The sequence below is a fragment of the Abramis brama genome (genome assembly GCF_963993115.1).
Source record: "Abramis brama genome assembly, chromosome: 8".
Taxonomy (NCBI): Eukaryota; Metazoa; Chordata; class Actinopteri; order Cypriniformes; family Leuciscidae; genus Abramis; species Abramis brama.
Genome location: NC_139970.1, coordinates 38560028 through 38580447, shown reverse-complemented (window position 1 = coordinate 38580447; position 20420 = coordinate 38560028). Strand labels below are relative to the sequence as shown.

General features: G+C 38.5%; 1 protein-coding gene across 2 annotated transcripts in view; it reads right to left on the bottom strand.

The window, feature by feature from the left end:
• Positions 1 to 20159, bottom strand: part of adarb1b (adenosine deaminase RNA specific B1b) — a 153182-nt gene extending 133023 nt beyond the window's left edge. The window contains exon 1 of one of the 2 annotated variants that reach the window (XM_084121901.1): positions 19942 to 20159. The gene's annotated coding sequence lies outside the window, so the exon portion shown is untranslated. The remainder of the gene's footprint in view (positions 1 to 19941) is intronic. The other variant, XM_084121902.1, reaches the window with a different exon arrangement.
• Between the last annotated feature and the right edge of the window lie 261 nt (positions 20160 to 20420).

The window sequence follows — 20420 nt, the reverse complement described above, 5'->3', positions numbered from 1 at the left end:
TCAACAAATGTCCAGATTAAGAAAAGAAAAAAGCCCTCAAAAATGCGATTTCAGTGGGGCAAATGTTGATAAAATAACATTTATTTTTGACACTAGCCTGAAGGCTCCAAACCAAAGTTTCTAAAGTCTTAACTGAATATGGCGGTGAAATTGCCAAAAAAGTATGCATTTATAGAAATATTTGATATTTCCCCACATCCAAACACACACGACAAGATATCCTGCTTTAAATCTAAACAGCAACCTTTGTTTTAAGACCCGAGATGCTGAATTATTAACCCATCATTACTCTGCTCCTTGTCAATGTATGAACAGTACATCTGCAAAGTCGATTCTTTTTGTCTCAAGGCTTTTGACTAATTCGGCATGTAATAAGCAGTCAAACAAAGAGAAAAAAACGTCCCTCAGACCACCATAATTGATGCAGCTCAACTTGACTTCTGCGTCTGCAACTGCTCAGGGAAACCGGCCTGCTACACCGTATTCACCAGCCCATGAATAAAAGACCACGAGAAACCCAACCGTCAGGAATCCAAGAGGAAATCCAAGCCTTTACAATAAACCAACTCTTGAATAATTGATGCTGTAGCATTTTCACAAAACAACTTAATGAGATCCCAGCGTGTGCGCATTTCTATAAAAATGTATATAAATGTGTTCAGACACAGGCAGTCCGCTGAGGTAATATTCCTGTCTGCACGGTGAGAGCGGGACACTGGGAAGCTTTGTTCCAACTTCCTATTGAGGTTAAAAATAAGCGTTAACACCAGACGCCTACGACGATCCATAACTGCGCGGTGGGAGCGGCAGAAAGACCCGGAATCAAACAGCTTTACAACACGACTGGCTAAACAACAAACAAATAATACAGACAGTCAGATCCCGTCACGGTGGGTGTCATAACACAAAAACAGCAATTATTTAAACATCTTCTTTACACATGCTGATCCTTATGGAGGTGAACAATCTAATTTACCCTTAAATCTGGTGCCACAAATACAGGGTGGCGAGGAACGTGGTTGTTGCTTCATTAAATAATAATGGTGCAGGTGCTAGTTAAGTGGCTTTTGTCTCAAATGCAGAGTGTTTAGCTGAAGTGCTCTACATAAAAAGGCACAGAACTGTAATTCACATAAAAATGTGTAAAATTAAATGAGCTAAAATATTCTTATGGGAAGCAATGGCACTTCTTAACCTGTGGATAACTAGGTGCAGTGCGGTCTCCTAAATTTCCTAATCTCGAGTACACACAACAGACTCAGACAAACATCTAAATACGGATGTAAGATTAGCTTGCTAAGAAAAGTGCTTTCAAAAGCATTGTGAACAAACACTCAAGGGACTGTCACATTCACTGGTGTTTTTCAGGCGAAATGGCTACAGTCATTCTTCCAATAGGAATCCACACAATCGGGAATTTTGTGTGGAGAGCAAAAGATTTCAACATGCAAATTTTGCAACAGATTTAGCCACGTTGACTAAAAGAAAGCTGCTTTGTTTGAAAGTGAATTGCGTGTGAGCTGTGCTTCATACTTTTCTACACTCTTGACAAAAGACAATGGAACTTTTTTGACTACACCTTCAGTCAGTGCAACAGAAAACTTAGGAAAGGCTCTGTATAACATAGCTCGCAAAACTTCAAAGGTTGTCGTCAAGTAAAAAAAATGATGAAATAATACAGCGTTTCTTTAGTCAATCTGATGGTGTTTGACTAAATCTTATCTCACAATTATTAAATAAAGCTTTGCAATTTGCAACAGCATGTGGCAATTTCAATTTCTTCCAGAAGGATTTTAAAAAGTGCATCTGAGTTACAAAGCACCCATGATGCCTTAAAATACTGCCTATGTGTGCCTAACAATGTCTAATTTCTATGCAGCTCACCTCAAATTGTTTCGAAATGAGAGCATTGTACATTGTCCTCACATTAGCTAGCTCAAGTAAAATATGACCGAGGCGTGCCATGAAACTGAATGTAACAGTGTAACAGAATGCAAAACTCTCCATCATTAACAAATGAAGAGGAAAGCTATCAGTGGAAAGTACAAACACATGACGCGACCTTCTTATTTTAACCACAACAGCTACATCCACAAGGACTGAGACACAAATATCACATTTTTGTCTCAGTCCCTTGTATTCCCAATATGTCACAGACAGCCTGTCAGCAGTGCTAAGAAAGGAGAGGAAACAATTCTCTATGGCTGGAGTGCTCCCGGCGGAAGCTGTCACTCAGATGCTGAGAGTCTGTGAGACAGGAGAGAGACACAGACAGATGGAGAGGAAGTGTAGCATGTATTTCCAGATAAACAAGGCATTGAATTTATACCCAAAACAGAAGCTGCAAGAAGCATTTAGGCTTGACGTGAAACGACTGATGCAGACTTTAGATTCTGATTGGATAAGCCACATTAAGGGCGCTTTCACACTGGTGCGCACCCGGGTTCGAATGACGTCAGAGTTCGGTTCGCTTGGATGATGTGAACGCTGTCTTCCGAACTCAGGTGCGCACATGCGTACCATACTCGAGTCCGCTTAAAAAGGGTGGTCCGGGGTACGGCTCATGTGAACTCCAGTACGGCTCTCTGCTGATATGAACGCAATCGTACCAAATCGCGGAAGTGAACCGCTATTGATGACGTATAATGTAGTCGTCAGTCGCACACACTTTCAAGATGAGCGGAAAGGGTTACTTTGGTCATCAGAACAAATTGAAACCTTGTTAGATGTATGGGCTGACGAAAACATAAAAACGCAACTGGAAAACACACATAAACATGCGGACATTTTCATTCATAGCGGTTACCAAGCAACAGGATTACGCGCCAGCTGCAGCTTGATGACGCAAGCGTACCGCTAGGGCTGGGTATCGTTAAAAAAATTCGATACCAATACCGATACCTTGATTTCGATACCGGTTCCTAAACGATACTTTTTTCGATACCAATTTTATGAAATCCATTTTAACAAGATTACATAACGCATTACCTCAGAAAAACTTTGGTTTTATTTTTTCAGTTTGACTCATGCTCCTTAGTCAGTGCACAAAGGAACAAAAAAAGCACAAAGGAACAAAATATTCCTTATACATATACATAAGGTACAAAATATTTTTTTATAAAGAGCTTATGCTCACCAAAGCTGAATTTGTTTGATCAAAAATACAGTAAAACTTGTAATATTGTGGAATAGTATTACAATTTAAAATCTTATTTGAATATATTTCAAAATGTAATTTATTCCTGTGTTGTCAAAGCTGAATTTTCAAAATCATTACTTCAGTGTCACATGATCCTTCAGAAATATGAAAACAGTTTTTGGAAACTATGATACATTTTTTCATGATTCTTTGATGAATAGAAAATTCAAAAGAACAGCATTTATTTGAAACAGAAATCTTTTGTAACATTACACATGTTTTAAGGTCATTTTTGATCACTTTAATGCATCCTTACTGAAAAAAAAATTCTGACCAACACATTTTTGAACGGCAGTGTACATTCAGTAGGTCATTATTGCAATATAAACACTGTCAGAGTGATCAACAAGGTATCTCTTCATTTACCAGTCAAAGACGGAGCAACTTTCTGCTCTTATGTTTACTCCGTGCACTGTCAAGGGCTTCATCATATCTGTCGCGGTACCGTCTTTGCAGCAATTATTTTACCGCAAATACTGCATCGGGCTGTTGGCATCGAGCCTGGAGAAATGCAGCCACACTTTTAATCGACTTTTCCACATTAGGGTATTGTGAGTGTGTGTGCTCGCGTCTCATTGAGAATGTGCGCGAGTTTGTGTGTGTGTGTGTGTGTGTGTTCGCGTCTCATATGAGAATGTGTGTGGACAGTTCCGCGCGTCTCGTGTGTGTAGAGTTTGCGTGTATGTGCGTGAGCGACTTTAGGCGTGTCGTTGTGCATTTCATATGTATTTGTTTGAGCACTGACGTTGACGAGTTAACCCCTTAGGTATCGAAATCTGGTACCGAAAAACAAGTCATTTTTCGATACTCGATAGTATCGAGGCAATTCGGTCGGTATCTAAAAAGTATCGAACTCGGTACCCAGCCCTACGTACCGCGGTTCGGATACAAATAATATAATGTGAACAGTCCATCGGGGGCAGGGGGAGGGGGGAACAGTCGAACTCGGGTTGGGAACAGGCAATCGAACCAAGTGTGAAAGCGCCCTAAAGGTCAGTCGATCAAAAGTTAAAGCAACACTAAGGAACATTTTTTATTTACGACAGCGGTAATGGACAATTCTGCTTACAACCTGTAGGGCGACTGAAGAGGAAAAGTTCCTTAGTGTTGCTTTAAAAAGTCAAACCTGTAACCACACATTCTATATTAATGGCCAGAGTTTCAGACAATGAACAACTACAGATATATATATATATTTGGTACTTTAATCCAAGTGGTCAAGCGGCAATAATACAATGCAAGATTTTACCATGGTCAAAGGTGTTTTAAGCAACAGAACACCTCATGCCTGTTGTAAAGCCCCAACCGGACAGCTTATCATGGCTTATTGCTTTATTAAAGCAGCAAGTGCGGTAAAATATACGGAGAGAAAACTAAACACTTGGCAGTGATTGACATGAACTAGAAAACACTGCTGCATCACACTCACCCTTGCTGAGTGCACCACTACAGACGCAGAGAGAGAGAGAGAAAACGCTGACAAAACCCAAAGAGAAGAGGGGGGAAAGAAATGTCAGAAATAAACAATCTCAGCAAGACAGATGACAACAGCAAAATAAAAAGGAACCCTCTGCTTGTCCACGGCGCACCTCATTGCACTTGACATTGTTTTGGTATTCTGGTTTCATTACCGGGCCACGTTCAAAATCTGCGTGCACTCATTGAAATGTGACCCTAATGACAAACAGGACAGTCAAAACACAGGATCTTTGCTGTGCATAAAAGAATGGCATTTCAAACAAAGCAAGAGAGGAATTCGTTTCCTTTCCCTCAAAATGCATGACGCAACCTGTAATCATAGATATTCTGCACCTCGGGTCACTTCAGAACAGAAGAAAGGGGAAAGAGACTTTCTTTAAAAAAGGCTTCCCCTGACTAAAGATTTTACTAGTCGACTAGTAGTTGTTCAGTTAAGCCAACAGTTGACTAATCGCATGTTTATGATGTTAATTTAAATACTTAAATATATACTGGGATGTGGCATCGGAAAATGGTTTGAGTTTCAGGGCTGAGAAAGAATATTATATGTAACATTGCTAACATTGTCCTACATTAGAGAGAATTACCAAACCATAATTTTGAGCCTTTAAATATATACATTAAGCGCTCAAGCGCACACATAAAGCTTGCCGCAGCGAACCAGCAAATGTAAAGATTAAGAATGAGTCAGGAAAAAACAGAAAGGAGACGGTGTGACACACTCCAGTATACAGAGACAGAGACGTACAAAAGTAGACCCTTTACAGTTTTGAATGTTGTCTTACTCTGTATGACCAAAAATTACAGAGTATTGAGCTCTTTTCGGTGTTATCAGGAAAAAATGATCGTGCTGGATCCTCCATGAACACTTATCCGTCAATAATAGAGAATATGAAGCGGACGTCACGCCATGTTGAGTTCTGGGTAACTTGTTTGGACGCCATTTTAGGAGGATCACGTAGGGTTTTGATTTTCTGTCGTGATTGTGAAAAATGTCGAAATTTGGAAAGTTAGATAAGTCCATACATCCCCTTTTCATCTCCGTGCGTGCCGTAACTCTGTCTGATGCACCCACCGCTAAACCTAGCTTAGCACAAAGACTGGAGGTAAATGGCTCCAGCTAGCATACTAGCTCCCAATAAGTGACAAAATAACGCCAACGGACGATGTATAGAAGCCTGTAAGCTAATAATTCAAAATAATTCTTCAAAATTACAATAAATAAACTGTTTATTGAATATTAAAAAGATGATACGTCTCAAAAAATGTCTCAGTGTATTTCTGTACTTACAATTGAAGTCAAGGGGGTCCAGTGTTGTTTGGATGGACAATCCCTTTAAAGTAATAGCTAGAGTCTTGTAGCAGTAAGTCACTCAAGGCTATTATTATATTATGACTTTACCAGAGTTAAGGAGTGTTTTTAGGCATGACAAAAAGTGGACACATAATATTTCAGAAAACACTGATAGGCAGGGTGTGAGAGCAAAACTAAACAATGAAACTGCCCATGGGAAGCAATTTGCCAAACTATTTCTTGCTAGTGTGAATTCAGCCCTTCTACAGCGTTATTTTAGGCACTATATTAACATGCTGACACAATAAAAATAGTTTTAAGTGCTGACAAGCAAGCCATGGCTGTTGTGACTATGAAGGACTGAAGAAGTCAATTATAACTAGCTTGATGTTAATGTGCATTTTATGTTTTATAATGCAAGTACATCACCTTCAATGGAGAAACAAAATCTGTTCAATAAAATAATTTATTTTATATTTATATAAATAAAATATGTTTTTTTAAATATATTTTTATATATTTTTATTGCTGATTTTAAAGCAATAAGCTCCAAGAAGCAGTGGTTTACCATGAATTTAGAACAGCTAAGGGGCGTTTTTAGGCACGACACAGAGCAGAGTTACAAATTCAATGTAAACCATGGCTTGAGGGGGCTTTGGCTATTGCTTTTATAAAATGGTTAGTCCACAAAACTATTTATTTGAATAAATTAACAGGTATATGTTTGTAGAGTCATTTACAACGGCTTCGAACACAGCTCAACCAATCAGAATCAAGGACCAGAACTATCAGTTTTATAAATATTTATACATATTTTTTTAACATCATGATTTTTTTTTTTTTTTTTCCCACACGAATCACTCTTAAAACTAGAGATGCACCAATCGACCAGCCAGGGACCGGAATCGGCAGGGACATGATCGGACCGGTGACTGGCCGGTCAGTCTTACGTCTTTCCAATTCCGAGATGGTTCATCGTCAGTAACGTTCAGCAATAACGTCAGCTGTACATTCTCACTCTCTTCTCTCCGACGGAGAAGTGACACACACCCGCCTCCTCTCACTCACTCGTCTCATTCGCTCTGGTTTAATAGTGCTTGTATTGTGCAAAATTTTACTAATTCCTAAAATTATGTCAAAATGGCAGTTTTGGCGAGTAGCCTATTCAGTTAAACAATCAGTTTTGGAACCTAATTAGTTGAGAAAGATTACGCATATCCATGCATAAACTCTTAAAGTGACAGCAGCCTAATATTCTTGCTGCAGTCTGTTATGTTAATAAAAAAAAACAAAAGACAAAGAAAATTGCAAACGGTGCATCTCTACTTTAAACCACTCAAATAACAATTATTTAGACCGATTCAGCTAATGCACAAGTTTACTAGTGTAAAGACACAAAATGTGCCTCCACAATTGCCTCTTTTAACTGAAATGTGGGACTTTAATTGCTACAGATGCCATATACTGGTTAGAGATTTTTCCCGTTCATTTTTCAACAAGTAGTCCATCTTCCTCACGCTGCCTCATATGCACCAGCCACTGCACCATACATAGAGAAAAACTGGGTCACATTAAAAAAAACACCACACTGAAAAATCCACCAGCCTTCAAATCCAGTCAGGAGTGCAGTTAACAACCTATATTTTCCAGCCATTTCATTATTTTTTCATCAGTGGATTTCAGGTCCACCTGCCTCAGACACTGTTCTCTCCAGCATTGAGTTGGGCTGTAAGGTACCAGGGGTGGAATACAGGCACGTAGCTCCATACATCCTAAAAAATTTGATCTGGGGGAATTGGGAAGTGCCGCATAAGTGCAATTTACCTCAACTCCTGGTAGTAGTAGTTGTTGTTGAGACAATCTCTGCAAAAAAACAAAACAAACTCAAATCTCAAATCATTTCAAGCAACCACCAACCTCTGCCCTGAAGTAGAGATCAAACAGAGAAAGGGGGACGGGAGGAGGAGGAATGGTGGAGTTACTGACTCATCCATCAAACACACATAAAAAAAGCTGTGAGCAGTCATGACAGAAATGAAGAGTTCGAGGATGACAGTTCCTCTGAGGACTCCGATAACTAGGGCTGGGTATCAGGAGCTCAGTGAGCTTGCAAACAGAAACAAAACAATCGTTCAAAAGCTTGGAGTAGCAAAAACATTTTCTTAAAGAAATCAATACTTTTATTCAGCAAGGTTGCATTAAAATGGTGAAAAGTGATAGGAAAGACATTTATAATGTCACAAAAGATTTCTAGATCAAATTAATTGTGGGGCCAACAAACATACAGCATAACCAGTGAGTGTAATTGGATTGTATGAATGACTTTTCAATAAATTAGTCAAAAATACTCATGATTAAGTCTCAAACTTGTGAGTAATCTAGAGTACTTTAGGCTTTATGATTACTGACTGTTTTTGATATGTGTCAACATGTACCAAATATGATAACCCAGTTCTGAAAGTATCTCTTTAACTACATTACCTTTTTTTTTTTTCAAGTAGTTCTCAAATATATTTTTTTTGTTTAGTGTACAGTTACAGATGAATTATTTTGAAACAATTGAAAAAGAAGCTGCATTGTTTTTGTGAGCAAAACCTTAAACCGTTTTAAGAAGTGAATCAACTGATTCACTGAAAGGATTCAACTCAAAAGAACTCGTTTGTGAATTAGAAATCATTACTTGTGTCATGAATGTGCCAAAGAACAAGCTCAAGATATTTTGAGAATAATTATCAAAATTTTAACTCATTTCTCAACCAAACCGATTGTTCGGCTTCAAAAAACTGTGAATACAGCTTACGAGTCATAATTACTTTTATGGCGTTTTCATCCTTATTCATTGTATACTGAAGAGAGTGATTTGGAACGATACACATGAGTAGCCTACATGACAATTTTCATTTTTGGGTGAACTATCCCTTTAAGATTCCCATTCCTTCTGCTAACAGCTGATTCCCTACTTTAAAAAAAGAGCTTTTCTTGAATGATTGATTGAATATTCACCATGTATGAATATAATCCAGTCTTAAAAAAAAAAGTTGTGCAACAGTTTTTTCAGTTCAGCAACAACATAAAACAAAACGTTCCACAGCCTCAGGTGAGCACGATTAGTCAGCATCCACATGAAGGCGACTGTGATCAATTATTCATTACATTAATTCCTGAAAGCCAATCCACCGACCCACATAATTGGGGTGCTGTCTACAGCAGCCTCTCTCTTAGTCACGACAGAGGCCGAAAGCCAAGAACACCCAAGTTTGTGTTACGTTACAAACGATTTCTCCCATCATTTAGCAAAGAAACACCCTGTCATGTACAATAATGCATTATAGCCATGTTGCGCTACTGCAGTTACGCATGTATGTGTGAGAAATAGTACATCTGTATCCCCATTACTACGCTTGCGCAGTTCCTGAGACAAATAAAAGCAGACAAGTCACACACACTACGTCACAACCTTCACTGCAAGCCAGAGGAGCGTGTGATGAAGTTTCCATACACTGCGGTGGGAGACGGAGGATGGACGGACACAACGAGGCAGATTGTGCAAAGACACTGAAGAAAGAGCAGATGGCCTCGCTGCAGAACAACAGAATAATGGCTCCCAGGGAATCCACCGCCGGCCAATCACTGAGCGGCAAAAAAACTAGATGCTCGTTTCAGCCTTGTGTGCCACAGAACACTAGCGGAAACAGCAGGACAGTAAATGAAGATTTCAGATGCAAAAGCCTAACGTTTGTCTTTAATATTAACATTTTTATCAGGCTCATATGTATAGATTTCTACCCAAGTACTGACATTTCTGAATGGGCTCAGGCTGGGATTTAGCGATTTAGATTTGATGAGCGTTTACTATGTCCAGAGAGCATTCACTCAATAATTTTTGACATAGGTGGCTTTTAGAGGCTTTTGCATCGGAGGTCTTCAGTCTTGGTGCAGCGGTGCATTGAATGAGTGTCTTTGATTCTTTTAAATTGGTAAGAACAGGAAGAGCAAACAAACATTTGAAAGGCTAAACAAGGTCTTAATAGTGATGATAAAAGCACGTTTTAAAAAGGCCAAAAAGCAAAAGGTTGATCAAAGCATTGATCTATTTTCTCAGAAGATACAGGAAATTCTGCTTTTTTAAAATTCAATTAATCAAAGAAATCAACAGACAGATTACTAAAATAATCATTAGTTGCAGCTCTATTGCAACTTTTTTTATATTTTTTTATTCAATAGCCTTTTTTATTTTTAAATATATACTACCAATCAAAATGTTGGGGTCAGTATGTTTTTTTCTAAGAAATTAATGCGTTTATTTAACAAGGATGCAATTTGCAATTTGGATGCAATAAGGATTAAATTGTTCAAATGTGACAGTAAAGACTACAAAAGCTATAAAATATTTCCAATTCATATAAATGCAGTTCTTATTCAAAGACTCCTGAAATTTTAAGCAGCACAATGATTTCAAAACTGATAATAATACATGTTTCTTGAGCTGCAATTGGTAAATCAGAATGATTTCTGAAGGATCATGTGAGACTGAAGACTGGAGTAATGATGGTGAAAATTCAGCTTTGGAATCACAGGAATAAATTAGATTTTAAAATAGAAAATCATTTTAAATTGTAATATTTCACAATATTAACATTTTTACTGTATTTTGATCAAATAAATGCAGCCTTGGTGAGCATAAGATACTTTTAAAAAAAAACATGTTAAAAAAAATCGTATTGACCACAAACTTTTGAACAGTAGTGTCATTTATTACAAAGATTAATAATAATAATGCAAGCGTACATCTTTAACTACATGTTGGTATATGTGTCAATAAAGGTTATGAACCTAAAGTACACAAAACTTGCTATATTATGTATTATATATATTATATTATGATTCATAGAGTTCATTCAGAAGACAATTAATCTCATTTAAACCAGCGAATCATTACTTTGTGAATCCTTCGAACTGATTGGTTGAAAAGTATCAGCTCATGATAGTCTTTTTTTCTTTTTTTTTTTACTTGCATTTAGAACTTGAGTAAAATATGATATCTTTTGATCTATGTTCTGATATGATCTACACAATCTAGGAAAAGTGGCGCAGGAAGAGATGTTTTTAACCTTTTGATCCAAAAAAAAAAATGGTTTTGCTGGATATCATTTAGATTTTAAATTAGATGTGGCTAAACGAAATCCTCCACGTAACAAGTATATTTTCATATGACCTGTAAATGTAATGGGATCCTCAGAAGAGTAGGCACCTCATAATGCAATGTACAGCAGTCATTATAAACTTCAATTTTGAGGGAGAGCATTTCCTGATTAACCAAAGAAATGACTTTAAGATTAATCAACTAACAAAATAGTTTCTCTCACGATGAAAAACTGCAATGAACTTCCAAGTACCTCAGGGTAATATATCTGCCGTTTCCATTCAGCCAAATGAAAGTGCAAAATACACTCTTTTTTTTCTTCAGGAATTCAACTACTCTATTTTTGACACTAGTCTAAATAACAAGAAACTTAAACCATTTTCTTTAGCCAATAAATCAACCCCACATTACAGGGTCTTTTTTTTGCCCACAGAAAACACTCTTCCAACCAAGACACTCCATTTCCACAGGATACCAACGCACCCAGTCTATGCCATTGAAGAAAACAAACAAGAGTTATTTCTTCCCCCCAGAGGCACAACCATGTGTATTATTCATGGATCTTTCATTCCATCTAAAATACAAATAGTCTTCCTCGATCATGACTCATTGAGAAAGCAACAGAACACATATGACTTGCAGATATGTGCATGTCCTCTGTGTCATTTCACTGCATGGAAAACAAAAGGGTTGAATTATTGTGAAATGCACAGTGCTGACAGAAGCTTTCAGTGCTAGTTTAGGAAGCCCTCATACAGCGATCACGCAATAACCACGTTTCGGAAATCCTAAAGATCAAACCTGCAGTCAAAGTGAAGATAACCAAGCTGAACCGCTATTAGGCCTGGCAGGTGCATCTTAGCATCGCGCTATGACCCATTGTGACTATGGCCATGATCTTACAATCTGCCTTGAATGCACACAAATCATACAAACCACTTTGTGTAGGATCAGAGAAAACATATCAAAGCCTAAACCGGTATCTTTAATCACTTCTTAGTGCCTCCATACAAGCAGACCGTTCTAGCCGTAGCATCAGATGTCTAAGTACATTTGTCATTGGTGCTGCTTACTGCTAACTAACTCTCATTTAATCGAAGGGCAAGACCTCTTCTCGCTGGTCGTGTCATTCTGCATTTAACTGCATTCCTAAAACATTCCCGAAAAAGTGCAAAGCTGTATAAAGACACTTCAGGGAGATGTTCAACTCAGAGGATTCAGCACCTTTAAATTCAAGCAAACTCTATCACTTGTCTCGCAATGAGAAAGTCGCAAGCTATATGTGTGAAAAGAGAGAACTCGGAAAAAAAGTGAAAGCTGAAACGCCTGCCTGTACTATAATACAGAACCATTCTGTTCATGTGTATGAATCAACTACGATCGATCCATATACTTGACATCGCACATCTTGCCATCAGGGATAGTCACATCGCAATATCGATGCTAAAATTATATATCGTGCAGCCCTATTAAAAACGCATGCAAACGATAAGCTTTCGTGACTGATTAGCACAGCAACGTCACAACGTCGTTGTTTGCTAGTATATCGCCTACCCCTAATAAAAAGCACTGTTTAGTTCCTATGTGTCTTTTTTCTGTTGTATTTCTGTTGGCCTGCTGAATGTTAAACGGATCTGATCCATGTTCATTACAAATTATTATCGGTATTGGCCAAAAAACATCCTATTACAGTCATTCACAGCCTTTTTAGCGTAACAGTTTAAGATGACTCAAGAAGAATCGCAAAACGACTCCGGATACATATAATAGCATAATAATAATAATAATAATAATAAATACAATTATAATTTTAAGCTTGAATGTTAGACAGATGAAAATAAACTTATTTCAAAAACTTGTGTATAAATATAATGGCATAATAATAAAGTTAATAAATAGTATACAAGTATATTATTAGTAGTAGAAGTATTAGCAATTAAATAACGAATTTAGCATTTTAAGCTTAACAGTTAAATAAAGTTCAAAACAAAGCATTTTGATTATAAAAAATACTCTGAATAAATACAATGGAATTATTATTACTATACTATTAATTATAATTAATAATAATAAATAAATTATATTAAAAACAATATCAGTCAATCAATCTATATAAAAAGTGCAGACAGCATCCAGCTCATTAATACATGTAGGAGTCGAACAGTTTTTATATTCACTATGTAAGCCGCAGCGTTGGTGAAAGAGTTTGGAACAAACCGGAGCAAGTGTTTAAGCATTCTGTGACTAGTGTGCACTATAAATATGGATGACGCACAACCATGTTAAATGCTAAAAGATGTCTCCTTAAGGTGCGCGTTGTGGTCAAACATCTGTGCACGACCTTTGAGCAATGGAGTCATCGTTCGCGATTCACAGATCCCGACATTGTCATATGCAGGAAGCCATCCCCCCCCCTCTTCGCTAATGGTCGATTCCTTTTGTATAAGAAGTTATGAAACGGGCTGTCCGTGCCCCAGCCCTTCTACGCACAGCTGATGCGATTGGTGTACTTTCTTAAGGCCTCCTAAAAGGAGTTATGCAACCGCAGTTTCAACATACAAACTTATTCAGCATGAGTAATTGCTGCAAACCTGCAGGTTCTGCGCCGCCCAGATTTTGTGACGAGGAGATGGGGCGGCAGTGATGTGCCCTCTGGGAAGCTTTCAGGATGTCTCAGCCATGTTAGCCTCGGTTTCATCACCAGGCCCATGACAAAAACCCTTCATCCCGCTCCTCCATTTCCACTGGCCATGCTGCTGCCCAATTAGTCAGCCTAAAGAAGCATCCATCCACCCTCCCCCACCCCTGTGACCCAAGGGCCAATACTTCCAGTCCAATAAATCTACTCTTAAAACTTTACTCACCAGCTTTAACACAACTTTGAGTCACACTTTCCAAATATAAACACAGAGCAAAGCATAAAAAGGAGAGAAAAAGCAAGAAACCTCAAAAGTGAGACTGAATTTTACAGCAAAGCCAGAGACCATCAAACAGAATTCTGCAGCAAAGACCTGTTTGGTCATTTTATATAGGCCCGGGTATACTTTATATTCCGCGTTACGCTCATTCTTGCACACAATTGAGTGTGCAAGCCTTTCAAAGTATACTCCTTTGGCGGGGAACGATGAAAGACGAGTTAACATTTTTTGCTCAAGCGCTCCAGCAGGGCTCGAATTTCGGCACGGGATTGATTACGGGTATTGCGCGTTATTTATATAATTTCCGCAGGTCTCGCGCTTATAAATTCCCGCAAACATTGATTCACTTTAGCATCTAGGTTGTATGAGTAAATTAATCCACACATTTTATAAAATCAAATGACTCGTGAGTGATTCAGCGGTGCTGCGTCTTCTCTCTCTCAAAACGTGAGATATCAGACTCTCGAGTTTCGGGAGTCGGGACAGTTAAAGGAATTGTCGCTTGCAAAATCGGGCCAGTGTTGCATCGTCACTAAAGTTTATCATTTGCATGTCTTTTTAAGTCTTAATTTAAACATTCAAACAATTTAAACATTCAAGCAATTTTAAACTATTAGTACTCACGCGCTCTCTGAGAGATGGTTCTCTGCGCGCATACACAAAGCCACCTCACAAACAGCTTGGGAGGACCAAAGCGGAGTTATTTTTCACGGATTATAGCGCTTTACTGGTCAAAAGCACACAAAGTTGTGTCAAAGTTGCAGTCTTCGCGAGTAGCCTCGTAAACAGATGGTTATGTCTTAAATAAACGTGTGTAACAGTATAATGGATCCATGCACTAGCTCTTAAAGTGACAGCAGCATGTGTCTGCCAATGTTGATAAAACAGCAAAAGATAGCTTTAATTGTAAGGAATCAGGATTAATAGCCTATGTATTTCAGTTATACAGGACTAAAAGACTATCCAGTGTTATTTTACATTTGATTTACTTTATTCCATTTCTGTACCTGAATACTAGTGTTAGACCTGCCCCAAAAAACTTCTTTATTTAATCTGTATCTTTATTCTACAGTATTTATTTGTGCTACTTTTTTAATTTATTTCAAAGATTGAAATCAAGCTCTTAAGCAACAAAATTACCATATTGTAAAAACACAAATACAATAATTGAGCAAACATTTAGGAGAGACAAAGGTTTTTTTAGCGCAATTTCCCCCCGAAATTGCGCTTGTTAACTCATGATTTCTGTTCTGTGCGTCTGTGCGCACCAATCTTGCACTTCTATCTACTCCTCAACCAGACCACCTAGAGACTTCGGGTTTTCGGCATTATGTTAAGGAAGGTCTAATCTCGGGAACGCACAAAAAAAATCCAGGAAAAGATTTACTATCTCTTAGTGTTGTGATCCCATGAGGTGAGAAAATTGCGCTAAAACACTCACCGAGTTTTTATTACTTGTTTTTGTGTTTTTTTTATTGTCTAAAAATATGCCTAAGGGGAGAATGCCCCCCAATTTGAAGCGTCACCACTAAAAAAAATTAAACAAAGGATTGTGGGAAGGAAAAAAGTTAATTCTAACTGCCAAGGTGGTTGTTGTAAAAATTGTCAAAACCTAAATCAATTCACAAAAATCAATCATTTTTTGACATTTTGGTATGAAACTGGGGGAGATGAAAACAAGCCCAGATCCAATTTAGCAACTCATTGGGGGATAGGTTATCAATATATTAGGAACAACTCAGTGTAGCCCTTTCTTCAGATTTCAGCAGAGTATTCACTCCATTTTTAACACTAGAAACATCCTTATGAAGTATTAAGGATGCAGATATCATGAGCACAGCTCTAGACGAGGGTAGAATGAGGACATGAATAAAGCTGCAGCTTTCATTTCGTGACACACATAGCTCCTTTGTGTTCATTATTTATGTGCATCGCACCATACAATAACTTACTGTATTTACTGCTGCTGACGCCCATTATTCAGTCTTCCCTCTGACTAACTAGAAACCAGCGCTGTTAGTTTCCACCCGACTAACTGTCTAAGACGTGCCGGTTCTGTACAACAGGAACAGTCCAGAAAAGAGGCTACTTGCACACAGGCCTGGGCGATATAAGAAACATGAATATTTTATCTGTGATGAATAAGCAACATGAATGAATATCTTGAATATCGCAGTGATTTAATGTGCTTTTATTCAACTTCCCTAAAGACTAATTTCACAATTGTTTGTTCCATGTCTAGCAACATAAGAGTATGAGAGCGGCTCTATAAACTTCAGTCAAATTAAACGAGCCGTTAATGATACGGCTTTATGTTTTCTGAGGTGTGTGTGCCTAGGGGCTGGGCGATTTGACTGAAAACTGTATATAAGTGTTTCATATCAGTCGATATCGATAATTATTGATTTTTTTATGAACCATTTAAAACCATTATTTCTCTGATTATAATCCCCTCAGTTATAAAGGCAGAAATGTCAACATAACAATGGAAAACACTCAAATAATTAAAATGTAAACATTGTAACGTTGCTAGGTTACCAGAGAGTGAGTGCCTTTGTTCATGCAACCAAACATGCTTCGCAACCTCTGGTTTCTTCCGACGAAGAAAAAAAATAAAATTATCGAACGCATTTTTTATTGATATTGATTATGTGTCTATCGCGAGACATATCGTTATCGCCTTTTGTGTGAACGTGAAACCTGCAGGATTGACTAAAATGCTAGTGCAAGCACTAATCAATCAGAGTGAATAAGACGAGTGAGTGAATGGAGGCGGGTGTGTGTCAATTTGCCGTCGGAGTGAAAAGAGCGCAAGATGGTATCGGTGTATCGATACTGCAGAAAAGGAGTATTGGAATCGTTTCAAATATTTCAGTATCGATCAATTTTTTGACAACACGATTAAGTAGATTAATTTTTTTTTTTAAAAACACACAGGCCAGCTCTACTTGCACATGATATAAATAGTTTCACTCCAGATCATTTTATCAGCGGTTCAAATAATCAAACTACACCACCCGTGTCACTTCCTGCGTATTTCGTTAGTAGCCCAATGGACAAATTGAAGCCAATTGACTCGAGATGAAATTCAATCTGACACGTCTGGGGCAACAAAGTGCCACAGAGAAGAACAAATACGCAGCTAAGCCTAACCTTCAACTCTGAACTTGACATCAAATGAGACACCCAATACTCAATGGCACTTTTTGTGTGCCCTGTGGCTAAACTCGTCTGTCCAACCAATACAGATCGCGGCACAGGAATCTCTCCACGTCACAGTAAACGAACTGGTCGAAAACGTATTAACTGATGCACTGCTCATGTAGACAATGGCATGACCCTAAAACAAGCTGTTAACAAGGATGCAGTGATACCATGTGACGGATTACACACTTCTTCAACAGCCAGGGTGGCCGACGGGCCAAACAGAAGCAGCACCTCGGTGTGTTTGAGTGGCGAGCAGACTGTCAGAGAAAGCTTATGTATAAATAATACTGACAGCATGTGGCGAATTCAACTTAACATCCAAATAAGAACAGCTACTCAAATATCAACGCTCTCAAATTGCATTTCCACATAATCTGCTGATAATGTTTTTCCACATCTCTGATTAGCGCAGCCAAGTCATTATTAGGAGACAAATATGAGCTTTGAGTCTTCAGGGTATCTATGACTAAGGAGAAGTAAGCGGCATGAGATTGGCTGTCTCTAAGTGAATCATGCACTTCTGCTCCGCAGAGGACGACAGCCCATCATCAGGTTATCTCACGGGCTACTCTGAGGTTGGATGGTTAAACTGCTTTGATGGATGCTCTTCCCTTTCATATGACACCACACCACGCTAGGTATTAAAACTTCAGCAGGATAACAGAACTGCTTTGAAATACAGTACAAAGCAGTTATCATTCAACTAAATTTTTTCCATTTCATAAGCCTTGATGAGAAACATAAAATGCTCCAGTGATTTGACAAAGGACAAAACATGCCACAGTGAGTGACCCCACTAGAATATCACAGTAAAAAGGAGACGGACATTTCTGAGCTCTAGAAGCACTACTGATATGAGATATGAGCATTAAAATATGATTGCTGTCTCATGATGAAAAGACATGACCGAACAAAGTAGGAAAAACAACAACAGTACACTGTCGTTGAGGAGAGGCAGGTGCATAAAAGAGGCAAACACAGTAAAACAGGATAATGCACACCAGGTGCACTGGTCAAACTGGAAAAATGGTGAGGCTAATAACTAAGTAAACAAATCACCCAGATATCATAACCTGTGGTCACATCCAAATGTACTTGAAATGACTTGAAACACAAAAAGATCTGTGTGTGAGCTAGTTTTCATATGATAAAACTGCACCTGCCGTCTCCATAAATTTACACTTGTGGTGTTTACTGAGAATTTGATGACTAATGGTCTGAAAAAATGTGACTATTAGGCCTAACTCTTTGACTCATTTAACTAACTCCACTGACGGGAATGGCTTTCCGTGTTTACACTGTTGTACGGTAGGGGGCGCTATTACGCATCCTCTGAAAGAATACTGAATCTCCCGATCAAAACACAGGCGAAGGAAAAGCAGAAACAAGTGATATATGCAAGCAGTTGTAACACAATCATTAATATTAAACATAAATCAAAACTGCCTAATGTTACCAAATGAAATGTCGACCCAGGACGAGCTATAGGACTGTGAAGATTTGGGGGTGTTGATGGACTCCATCTAAAAACGTGATTTTCTCAGCTTTTTGCTCAAAATGTTGCCTTTTTTATGGAACTTACCCAAATTCAAGTGTTAATAAAAAAGGAATGCATGAATAAAATATATATATATATATATATATTTTTTTAAAGCAGAGGGTCTGTTCTTTCTTTTGATATATTGTTGTTCAGATATTCAAACAAAACAAAAAAAATACTCTGGGGGCCATGAAACTTTTGGGAAAATGATCAAAAACACTGTCAGTGGCTGGCAAGGTTTAATATAACAGCATTACATAAAATATGTTTGTTACTTTAGAGTAGTTAGTATTTAGAAAGAATAAACCAACCTGATGGGACTTTCAAGTGACTTGGATGTATTTATTGTTTATATTTAATCTTGGTTATTGATAAAAGTGATATTAATAATAATAATAATTTATTTACAGAGCACTTTTCAGGGTAAACATTTTTTTGACAGCTGCCACCATATGCCTTCACCGAATGACACACAGGACCTTTGGCGTTTTGATAACTCATTGTGTGTTTCACTGGTGGAAAAAAAAGCCAAACAATGACGGTAGGTAGATAGACGATGACAGACTTATTACTGCAAATTATTTGCGGAAGTAGCGACTAAATTGAGCTGGCCGGATAAATTTACACATGTGAATGGGTGATTTCTGCCACGGCGCTGCTTCACACAAACACATCTTTCGACAGAAATATCATTTGGAAGTTGAATTGTAAACGCACTTGACTAATAGCATCGCGTCGGACTCGTGTTTTCATCCAGAACAAGCCATCTCATTACCACAAGCGCGTTGTTTCCATCTATCTATCCTCCGTGCGCGTTTCCATTGTGGACTGTGGAACTGCATTATGACAGGCTCGCGTGCCCCGCTTCCCATCAGAGCTGCAGCGATGCATCGCGTGCGTTATTACAGTTTCACACTACACGCGCGTTCCCGTTCACCACTAAACACCATAATATGCACCTTCCAGCAGCGGGGGCGGGTTAACATCTACTATACACCAGTTCTACGTCTTCAATCCCTCTCAAATAACCAGATTTCCACCTAACTTGCGTGAGGATCTGAAAAAAAATTATCCATTTGCGTTACATAAACACAGCGGGAACACGCGCAAAATATCCAGCGTCTAAAAATAACACAAGAGTGGAGAAGCGTTAATACTCACGGGTGTGAATGCGGCGATCGGCACCTCAATACAGATTCATAGGACCCCAGTCCGCCATTGGAATAAAGTTGAGAGCCCACACCTCTAATCTCGATGATGTTCCGGGGAACGGAGTAGATCTGTTTGATCACACGAGCGGCCTAGAATACTCTCGCGGGGTCGCTCGTCGGTAGCGCGCAACGTGGTTAAAGAAACACACTGTGATTGGCTGAAGGAGTGCAGGGACCGCCCACAATGCGTCCGTCAGGGCGGGAGGCTGAACCCAAGCGACGAATCTGATTGGCGGAGCACACTACAGGGAAACCTATTGGCTGTAAACACAACGGATGATTACATTTGTAAGATAAAAATGCAAATTTGTTGTGTTTAATTAATTATATCTGTAAACGACAGAGTGATGATGATAAGTTGGCTTGGCTGCAGCTATTACAGGGTTGCAGTCTACTAAAATATTTATGTTAGTTTTGTACTGGTAGTTC